Consider the following 11,540-nt stretch of genomic DNA (forward strand, 5'->3'; position numbering starts at 1 on the left):
ATGTACACTCCACACTGAGAGGCCCCACTCACACTGGATCTACAGTAGTCATTTCTGAAGTATGGTCCATGTCCACCGGGGGGGTGGGGGGTGGGGGGTGGGGGGGCGCCAGAGAGTTTAAGATTTTATACGTCAGTGATAACAAGAATCTCCGCGATACTAAGCACAACCGTGGCGGTTATCACCAATATTTCTCGGGATGCACCGATACTACTTTTGTTAAAGTACGAGCACTAACCTTTAGCTACTTGGCGATACCGCGTACCGATACCGCGTACCGATACTGCGTTGCTGCGAACCACCTTCACCCTACGTACACCTCCAACAGCCTCACAGCGTAGTTAGCGCATAGCGCAGCGTGTTAACGTCTATCTACGCACCGTCGATGATTCAGTTTGAGGCTCTGTTCCGTCGTTTCTTTGTGTTTTTCAGGACTTTTCTTTGCCCTGATGTTCGTTAGGCACCTTTTCAGCGGCCGACTAAGTTTGGGATTAAGGCTTGCCGCAGTGTATTGGTATCAGTGTTTCATGCAAATGGTGACTTTGTGCCTGAGCGGTGACACAGAATAATGTGTATTAATACATATATCAGCTCAGCCGGGCCTCATTCAAAGCAGCCAGCTGAACTCTGCAGAGATAACGGGGCATGGATGCTTCCCAGGAAGTCATAAAAAAAAAGAGCTCTGGATGATGTTATTAGACATTAATTACCCTGACAGACGCCTGATCTCACAAAGATTCAACACTTTGAACCATTCAAGTGGCTTCAAAACAACTTTTCATCGCACTCAGGTGGTTTTACATGGATGGAGCCTCACACAGGTGAGATAACTGATTCATTTCAATTTAATTAACAAAGGGAAGCAAATTAACTTAATTTAACTATCAAACGGAACTAAATTTAAACAATGAAATGCCCTTGTGTTTCAGTTTGTGGTGTTAAATATGTGAAAATGTCTCATGTCGAGAGCACATTTCGCTGCAGGATGTATTGAAATAAATTATATTTGATTTTTCTCGTGAATAACCTTGGAGTAACGCAAATTATTTTTCATTAAGTGATGGAGAAGGTGTGGGATTTAATAAGTTGGTACTTTCCCAGCATGTTTTATGTTTCATGATGTTGGATTTTATATTTTAAATGAATAAAGTTAATTTATTCACTCATTTTAATTGCCCTGTGTCCAAGGTGTGTGAAATCACTGGGCTCAAACTTCGAAAATTGGTGTCAGGGAACATTTGATCTGTTTCTTTAACAATGGTCAAATTTTGATTTTTAACCCTAAAATCATCTATAAGCGAATAAATTAAAGTTAGTTTAAATATGTGCCAATTATTAATGTCACAATTGTACTTTTTTATAAAACATCATACTGATTTCATCATTTCTGGTTGAAAAAATACATGAAACAGGGTGTAGCTCTCCTTCAAAGATTGTCTTATAAGTACTGCAGCGCTGCAGTATTATGCTTTATTTATAGGAAAAAAAACAGTTAACATGAATTTGAATTTCTGACAAGATGTTCACGTTGAGTGGTGCAGATACAGAATAAACTAGCTGGAAAATGCATATTTCTTTAAAAAATTTTAACAAATATAACAGCTGAGAGGTGATTCAAATATTCCACGAGCTAAGGTTAATGTAGAGTTTATTTGAATAACATTGAACTTAACTTGAATTTAGTTTTTCGAGAGTCAAACTGAAAATTCGGCTGTTTGTTGTGAACCTTAATGTTTTCAGAAGCCTCCGCTGGCCGGTCCAGCCTCCTCTGAGGAGAAGTCCTCTGGGGCCTAAACAGCTGATTCCAGAAATAGCCTCCGCTCCGGCCTCTTATGGCTGACAATGACCCGGGAATAACAACTGTTCCCCAGCCGGTCAGTGGAAACAGCAGCTCACCTGCCGCGGTGCAGGTAGCCAAGGTGATCAGCTGGCTGTCCTTCAGCCTCGGCCTGCCCGCCATCGCTCTGGCTATTTACATCCTCAGGAACGTGGCCAGAGGTGAGTGGCCTCCACATCGACCGCTGTCAATGGAATGGAAACACATTTTCCCGCTATCAACATATAATGCTTTAGAATTCATGAAAAAAAAAAAAATTACAATAATAAATTCTTAAAAATATTTAAAAAATATATATATATAAAAATTCAACTAAAATTCTAAGAATTTAATGAGAAAAACTATTTTAAATTGTAAAAAAAAAAATTTCTTTTGGGGTTTGATTTAAAAATTTAATAAAAATAATAAAATTCACAAAGATTGAAAAAAAATTTACATTTTGAAAATCACTAAAAATTTCTATTTTAAAACATTTGATCATGTGTCACTGAAAAAGAATTTCTTGAAAGAAAAAGGAAAAATTACTTTATTATGTGTCACTGGGAGGGGAAGATTTATATTTAAAATTTGTAATTCATGTTTTTGAATTTTTGGATAGTAATAGATCATAAACAATTAAATTTTATTATGTGTCACTGTAACTAATTAAAAAATTATATTTTCCTGACAAACAGAATTATTTGGGGGTTTTCAAGTAAAAAAATTTAAATGGTATAAATTTAAAGTAAATAGTTTTATTTGATGTGAGCGTCCAATGGTGTGGTGTTAGTTCATTACTGGTGATGGTTACATTTGATATTTTTTTTATTTATTTTGTCCCTCTGATGTGTGAATCATCTCTGCACGCTGTTCTTGTGTGAGTTCTGTACTGTAGTAACAGTTTCAGCCGCTCAAATCCCTCAAATCAGCGTGGAGATGATGAGTCATCTGAGATGGAGAAAGACTCGGCAGCTGCAGCGGCGACATTAACACGTATAGATATAGAATCTGCATGTGAAGATGATAATCTACAGGATGTATCTGACTGGTGTCCCTGCGTTTTGCCCCGCGCAGGAGACAGTAAGGTTCCCGTGCACGTGGTCCTCCTGCTGGTCTCGGACATCTTGGGATTCTTCGGTCGTCCAGGTGTGAGTGAGGACCTGCAGAGCGGCTCCATCTCCTTCTCCTCCAGCTCCACAGAGTTCATCTTCTACTTTGGGCTGATCTCCAACATCAGCCTTATGGTGTTCATAGCTCAGGAGCGCCACCTACTGGTGGCCTGCCCTCGGTGTGTGCCCGGCTGCAGCGGCTTCAGGAGGTCCCCTGTGGTGGTCCTGCTGGTCTGGGCCGCCCCCTTCGCCGTCCTCGCCCTGGCCGTGCTCCAGTACCGCCTCTGGTTCGCCGCCTCCCTGCTGGCCCCTTCCCCCTTCCTGCTCTTCTTCGCCGTGGACTCCTGGAGGGCCCTGGCCTGCTCTGCGTCCGGCCCGCCGAGTCCAGAGAGGAGGAGGACTGTGTGGGGGATCAGTGCGATCTGGGCCAACTACACCTTCCTCTACACGCCCTTCATCCTCGCCGTCCTCCTGGAGGCGCTGGCCGTTCAGAGCGTGTCCCACCTGGGACTGGTGTCCCACCTGCTGCTGTACCTCGGCCCCCTGGTGGACCCCTTCCTCTACACGTTCATGACCAGGGGGCTGACGGAGGTGCTGCAGGCTCTGCCCTGCTGTCCACACCTCAGAACAAAGGCGGACACGCGGTCCAGAGTACAGACGGTGGCGGAGACTGTTGAGACCAGACTGTGATGGGGGGGGGGGGGGGGGGGGGGGGGGGGGCACTTTGTTCTTTAGAGGGATGAAAAACAAAGACACACAGCACTCGAATCAGAGGCGACAGGTTCACTGATCCTGAGCTATTAGAAAAAGGTTTAGGACTTTAATGTAGCAGCTTAGACTGCATCCATCCATCCATCCATCCATCCATCCATCCATCCGTCCATCCGTCCATCCATCCGTCCATCCGTCCGTCCGTCCGTCCGTCCGTCCGTCCGTCCGTCCATCCATCCATCCATCCATCCGTCCGTCCATCCATCCGTCCGTCCGTCCGTCCGTCCGTCCGTCCGTCCATTCATCCATCCATCCATCCATCCATCCGTCCATCCATCCATCCGTCCGTCCGTCCGTCCGTCCGTCCGCCCAGCAAACATCACATTTCCGCTGGTTGGTGATAGATTCTCACCTTTGGCCAAGGTTGTATGTTTTATGTATGTATGTATGAATTTTTCCAACTTTTTGCAAAAACAACTCACACCCAAATTGCATGACAGTTTCAGGGGTGATTTGTCATCACCCAAGAATCAATGGATTAGATTTAGGGACGTTAACGGCTCACTGCTTCCGAATAAATCCCTTAAAAACTGCAAAAAATGTCCCGTTCATCTTCTTTCATCTCTTCACGCTAAATTTGCTTTGAAATGTTCTAGTAATAATAGATAGCACTAATAAATCTCCCAGAAAGCCTTGCAGCCTCACCTGGCAGCTGAACCGTTTCCATAGGAACAAGTGACATTTCACACAGTGATGACGCTACCTAGTTAGCATCGATGTGAGCTACCCGCTATCATGCTAGCCATACTAACCTGGTTCCCCAAACAAATGTGTCGGTGAAGGTCTGCGCTCTACCGAATGTAGTTCTAGTTAATTGTGTTTGTTTTGAGTTACTTCCTGTTACATTGGCATAACTACTAGATGGTCATATGTGTATATAGATGTTAGACCTCAAAACTGTCCCAGGCTGAAATTTGTTGACATGATGGCTAAATGTTAAAACGGGTGCGTTGAGAGTCGCTGAGATGAAAAAAAATAAAATAAGAAGAAATACTCTTTCTTGTGCTGTAATTTGAAGAACGATACTGTAACCACATATATTGAGAGCGACCCTTCAGGCTTCTGTTCAAAGTATCACTATCGTATCGATATAGTATAGATCTCGCATTGATATCATTTCGATATTACATAAATATTGTGTTGTTATCATATTGATATTGAATCAATATCATATAGATATCGCATTGATATATCAATATCACATCAATATTTTCTCAATATTGGATCAATATCATATTGACATCGGATAGGTCTCGTATCAATTTTGCATTGAAAGAATTTCAATATTCCATCAATATCATATCGGCATCACGTAGAGATAACATTGATATTGATATGATGTGATATCGTATCAATATGTCAGAGATTTTCTCAAATAATAATCTCACAACTAGCAATCCCACAGAGCAGCAGCATCTCAAACTCAACTTTTCAATCATGTATTCTGCTGCTTAAGTTGGACGAACGCACAAGTTACCAAACATGTTCAATGATAGATGAACAATTTTAGAACTGAAGCAATAACTGATCGCAGATAAAGAATTAAACAGTATAAATCCAGCGTGTTTGTATCGCGGACTGGAGGTCAGCAGAATCCAAAGATCTTCACTACATCTATGAAACTGCGGAGAAACCCTGCCTGCAGGGGTTAATAACACCAGTGACACCTCCCACTGTCACTCTGGACTGTTACTGCTGGACTAAAACGATCCAGAGCCTCAGAAACAGAACATCCAGTTTCTATAACGTAACATAAAATCCCTGTTTACTTCCTCACTGGACTCATTTTGCTGCCAATCATTCTCCCTAAAGTAGAATAACACACACATCCAAAAATATTCTGCACTTTTCTTATACCTGATTATTTTATAATATTTTTTATTTGTTTTATATATTCAAGGAAGTGGGTTATTTTTTTATTATTTTTTTTGAGAGATCACAAGCACATATTAGTAATCTGTTCTGTATGGCAAGAATGTGAAAGATGTGTTAAATAATCTGACAACTTCAGAATATAGTATGAATAAATTCCTTCATGTAGCAATGGCATTCCTTATAATCTGTTGAAAAGCAATAAACTGACACATAATCCACCACTTACAGCTATAAAAATAATGAATCCTAGATAGTAATTTATCATTTACAAGACAAAGTACCCTAAATATGACTTGTTGGATTCTTGAAAATATACAGACTGTCACTTGCTCTAATTCTATGTACACCATCTATATGTTTATTCATGTTTTTAATCAAAATGCCTTAATCAGCGTTATCAGTTTGGATAAAAACACTTGAAAAGATTTCTATAGAAATACGAATTAGTAATTAGCTGATGCGAAAGTGACTCAACTCTGCCCCCCTATGGATAACAGGAGAATGACCTTAAATCTTTTGATGGCTCGTATATTATTTTCTATTCTCGTCAATTGATTTCAAGCGAAATCAACTGTCCAGAATTAGACAGATTTCTTTGTGGATTTAATCTATTATTTGCAATAACGTAGGATTATTTGACTTTTAATCATTTCTGAAGCTTTTTATTTCCACAAGTGCAACTTATCTGTTCTTTATGAGGATTAAATAGTTCACCCAGCTTGTTGTATAATTCTCAAAACTGTACGAACGAGCAGTTTGAAAGGCGAAACAAAGCTACTGAGGCAGTTACCTGAAGATTACAACATCATGAAAACACAGTTTGGTTTCCCTCATTTGATTCCTAATGGGAGAAATCGTTCATTGTCATGAGTCTGTTGAACGGCGCCGTCACAGGAATGTAAGTCCTGGTAAAAAGGGAAATATCTGAGGTCACCTGCAGGAAGGCATGAAGGCTCCTGGATAAAAAGAGGCGCTGTGGCAGAGACTTTACTCTCTGACTAATCTTAAATAAGAGGATTAAAACTAATCTGTCTACATTTCATATTCGTGCTTCAGAGCTGGGCTGTTAAACATGTGGCCTGTGGGCCAGAACTGGACAAGAGAGGAGGTCAAACTGGCACACATGATGAAAATAAATAAATAAATAAATAAATAAAAAGGTTGCTCACTAAAATATTCACTAATTGTTGTTCCCAGTTTGTCTCTGCGGGTCACTGAGATCCACTAAAAAGACTCGCTTCATTTGGCTCAACGCATGAAAAAGAGTTGGATCGCCTGGAGTTTAAATCGACTCTTTACCAAGTTGGTTCTTTTGGGTCGATTCATTAAAAAAAAGAAAATTCACTTTTGTTGGCTCCCAATTGGCTCGTACTTTGTGTTGCTTAAATAAATTCATGACGAACCATGATAGAAATTTACGTGTAGAATATTTTTGTAATGTACCGAACATACACTATAGAGACTATTTGTTGTTATATGTTCATTCAAACGTTTACTTTTCTCCATAGTTCATAATAACCATCAGTGAAAGAGATCCTTATCGAATTCACAGTTCTACAAACAACCCAGGTGGGACTTGAACCCACAACCCCCAACGCCAGAGGTTGATACCTTGTCCATTAGGCCACATTAATGTTCAACCTAGATGTTTAAGTAACTGTGCTGTTTCTGTGTTAACGCTTTTATATAGTCTTTCTTTGCAATAAGATAAAGACAAACATAACTGAATTTTCATTATTTATACATTATTACTTTGGCCAACAAAAGTTTGGGTGAAGGTTATTTGTTAATTTATGTATTTATTTATAAATCTAAATAAATAAATACTATCTATAAATTTATTCATCTTTTGGTTTGTATGTATCAGCGATGCCAGTAACGCTTTACTCTAATATGACTCTCCTCTATATTTTTCCTGTAACGTGTAATCTAACGCGTTACCATTTACAAACCAGTAATCAGATTAAAGTTACTTATTCACACCACTTTGCGTTACCATTGTAGCGTCTTGTCTGTAAAGCCGCTTTATTGCTGAACAGAACGGAAAGAGATTAACCTCCTGCTGCACACACACACACACACACACACACACACACACACACACACACACACACACACACACACACACACACACACACACAGAGTCCCCGTCCTCACGCTTGTGCACCTGACCCCCCCCCCCCCCCGACCCCCCTCTCCACTCTCGGTCAATCACAGGCGACCTCGTGCTAATGGTGCTAATGGTGCTAATGGTGCGTTCAAGGACCATAAAATAATAGGAAATAACCAACATCATCATTGAATCATTCAAACAGAAACACGACTGCAGAGACGTTACACTATTGTTGTAATTTTCTTTACTAAACAGATATTATTGGCAGGAAGCAGGAAGGGTTCAGGAGTTCTGGCAACAACCGGTTGTCATTCTTATGTTGAGATGGTGGGGGTGGGGCGGGGGGGCAGCTGTTGAAAGTAGCTTAAAAAGTTACTTGTAATCTAACTTACTTCCTTTTTAAACTCTGGTGAGTAAGTGTGTATGTATGTTACCAACGTTTTGCAAAAACTATTGACCCAAATTGTATTAAAGTTTCAGTGATGATTTGTCTTTATTCCATAAAATTGTCAGAGCGATTGGGTCAAAGGTCAAAGTCTCTCCTCTTTACGGTCATTAACAGACTTTGAATTACAAAGTGAGTATTCCAATATCTTTGTGAGAAAAGCACAGTGAACGTCAGGAGCACAACTTTTCCATTAATATGTAATTAAAATACAATAAAACCGAGAGTGTACTCATTATGCATTAAATGTTTCCCTCTGCTGACATCATACTTTACTGCTGACTGAACTCCACTCGTTTCATGTTTGATTATATAATTATGACATAAAAAGTGCCACAGCTAAAAAAGTGTCAAATCTAAATTAGAATTCAGAACAAATCATGTAAATTGGAAAATGAAGAAGGTCTAAAACGATGTGTTCGACTTTAATTCCTGATGTCAAACTGCTGATTGGTCTGAACATGTGTGTGTTGACGTCTGTTTCTGTGTTTGGATAAACTCCTGTCCCTGAACTGGATAAAGTGTATAAAATATACACATATATGACCCCTACTATCCCCCAAAAATGTTTAAATATGACTTCACATGTTTCAAAGTAGATACGCCCTCTTGTAGTAGTTATCTGTTTATCTTTTTTGACTCATAATGTCAAGATAAATGTGCAGCAGATCCTTTGCATTAAGAGATCTATCATAACTTATATAATTATAACTATATACTGTAGTTAATTATATAGTTCTATGTAAGTTATAATAAGTCATCAAATGCAGTCATGTTCCTGCTAAAGGGTTAAAAACATTGGATTTTTGCTGTGGTCGCCCAGTTGGTTATTAAATATTCACATGCTTTACGCTGGTTTTCCTCCATGTTTCAGAGTCAATCCTGACACATATCAACCCAGAGTGAATCGCAATGGATTTCTTTATTTTTCTGTATTTGTGTTTATCCTATTTGAAGCGGCTTTCAATTCACAAAAGAATCACTGTACAGGTTTGATGGATTATTATTATTATTATTATTATTATTATTATTATTATTATAAAGTTCAGGCCAATTAATGTAAACGAATTTTAACTTAAATTCCTATTTCTTTTTTTTTTCCCACCTTATTTGATGTGAAAGTGAAGAGCATAAAGTGAAGCGTGTTCTTCGGCTGCTGCACTCCAACGTATTCCCCTGCAGATGGCGCTGTAGCTTCATATTAGAAAGCTCTTTGAAACGACTGCGTCCACAAACTGATCACAACTTTTTAAAATGTTAATATATGCAGTGTGTGAGAAGTGCAATTACATTTGAACTATAAATTTTCACGTTAATATTTGGACTTTTTGATCAAGACATTAAATTTTAAAACAACAATCCTTCAAATTTATGGCAATTTATTTAGTTTGTGTTTTATTTTTTGAAGCATTTCACATTCAAGGCTTTGAATTCATGTATTTTCCTTTTGTATTATTTTGTTTGGCGCAGATTTAAATGAAGCGCAAAACAAAAACAACATCAGACAATAAAGCACACACCTGTGTGCACGCCGTGTTAAAATGAGGCTGGTTGTCATGGTAACCGTTATATAGTAGAGTTTCTTACGGTCTCATCAATGCAAAGCTGATTTAGGCAGGGTTTTCTTTTGGATTGTATGGACGTGCGCACACACACACACACACACACACACACACACACACACACACACACACACACACACACACACACACACACACACACACACACACACACAGAGGATCAGAAGAGTCAAGACACCAACGTGAGAAAACTGCTGTTTACCTTCCGGAAGCTTTACAGCCTGAACTGTCTGTGGCTTTTGCCCGCACACACGCACACACGCACACACGCACACACGCACACACGCACACACTCACACACGCACTGTAAAAACCACATTTTCACCGTTAAAAACGTACCAACTGGTGCGTAATTTTAAATTTTAGGTACCAAAATCGGTTCACTTGCGCAGTTTTCAGGCCCCACAAATAGACAAATACAAGTCTCACACACACACACACACACACACACACACACACACACACACACCGTCTCTTCTATATGCACGTGTGCTTTCCTTCCACTCAGGAAGTGCCCTCGAGGTTGTTGAGAGGTTAAAGGACTCAGACCGACACGAGGTCAAAAGGTCACTCACAGATCAGAAACCGCAGCCTCGTGTGAGCTTTTATTTTTTCCTCCAGAAAATCAAAGCGTGCGGAAATTAAACCTCACACATGTAAACACACAACGTGAAGACCGGAGCCAAGTTTCCACTCAAATCCTTCTCAGGAGGAACTTAAAGGCTCAATCTGGCGTGTTATTCTTTGCCCAGAGATGTGTGCGTTACTAAGTTTTGCCAGCAATTTAAAAGTGTACCGATCTATTTAACTGATCTTAGCACAACTTTACAGTATGGCTTGTAAGAAATCATTGGAATTAGAGGCGGCCATGCCTCCGCAAATCCCAACTGAGCCCATTACTGCTGCTCGATTTTGCAGCATTTACATAACGGGAGAGCAGGAACTAGAGAAAATAAACTTTTTGTCTCTGTATATGCTGGCTGGTAATTTTATTATTACAGAGGAACTTGTATATTTGCGATTTTGTGAGCGACGGACAAACCGATAGACATGTGATTGTTTATCGGCAGTGAAGAATCGCTGACCGTTCCGGCGCCCCGTCCCATCGCGGGGATTGTTTCTGGCTCGGAAAACTCTGAAGTAATCGTTGCGTAATCTCTTTGTCTTCATGCTTCCCCGATCAGAACAATCGCTGAAAAACTCTGTTCGAGCCTGGAGTGTTGTATCCATGAATATATTCCCACAGTGAAGAAAAGATGCGGGACACTCAGCAGTCAACCCTAACGTGATGTCAGATGCTCATTGTGTTCAATGTGTGTTATTGATTTCCTCAGTGGTGATTTCCTCACAGCGAGAAATGAATAGACTGACAGGATGGACGGTAGGGATGGAGGGCCTTATGGTGGAGCAGTGGTTCGCTCTCTCACCTCGGATTTCAGTCACGGTTTGGGATTTTATTTTCTGTGTGAAGATGAGGTGTTGTCCTCCAACAAAACCAGCGTTTGAGCTCAGTTATTGACGACAAACTGGAGTTTTGAGTGTTTGTTCTGTGATGGTGATGAGAAACACGTTTCTTCAGGGTGAATCGGTTCTTAAGACTCTAAAGGGGCCTTTCACATTCGGATATTCAGGGACTCGGTTCACTTTGGGGTGGGGGAGGGGGGGGGGGGGGGGGGGGTTCCACACCGTCATTTGGTTCGGTGGCGTTCACATTCACTTTGGCGACCGGACCAAACCGCCTGAAAAACGTCACACAGTTACAGCAGCTGGTCATTTGGGGATCAGAGAGGAAGTGAAGAAGAAACATTACCGAAACACGAAGTCCCGCCGC

This window comes from Lipophrys pholis (assembly GCF_963383615.2).
Source record: "Lipophrys pholis genome assembly, chromosome: 15".
NCBI lineage: Eukaryota > Metazoa > Chordata > Actinopteri > Blenniiformes > Blenniidae > Lipophrys > Lipophrys pholis.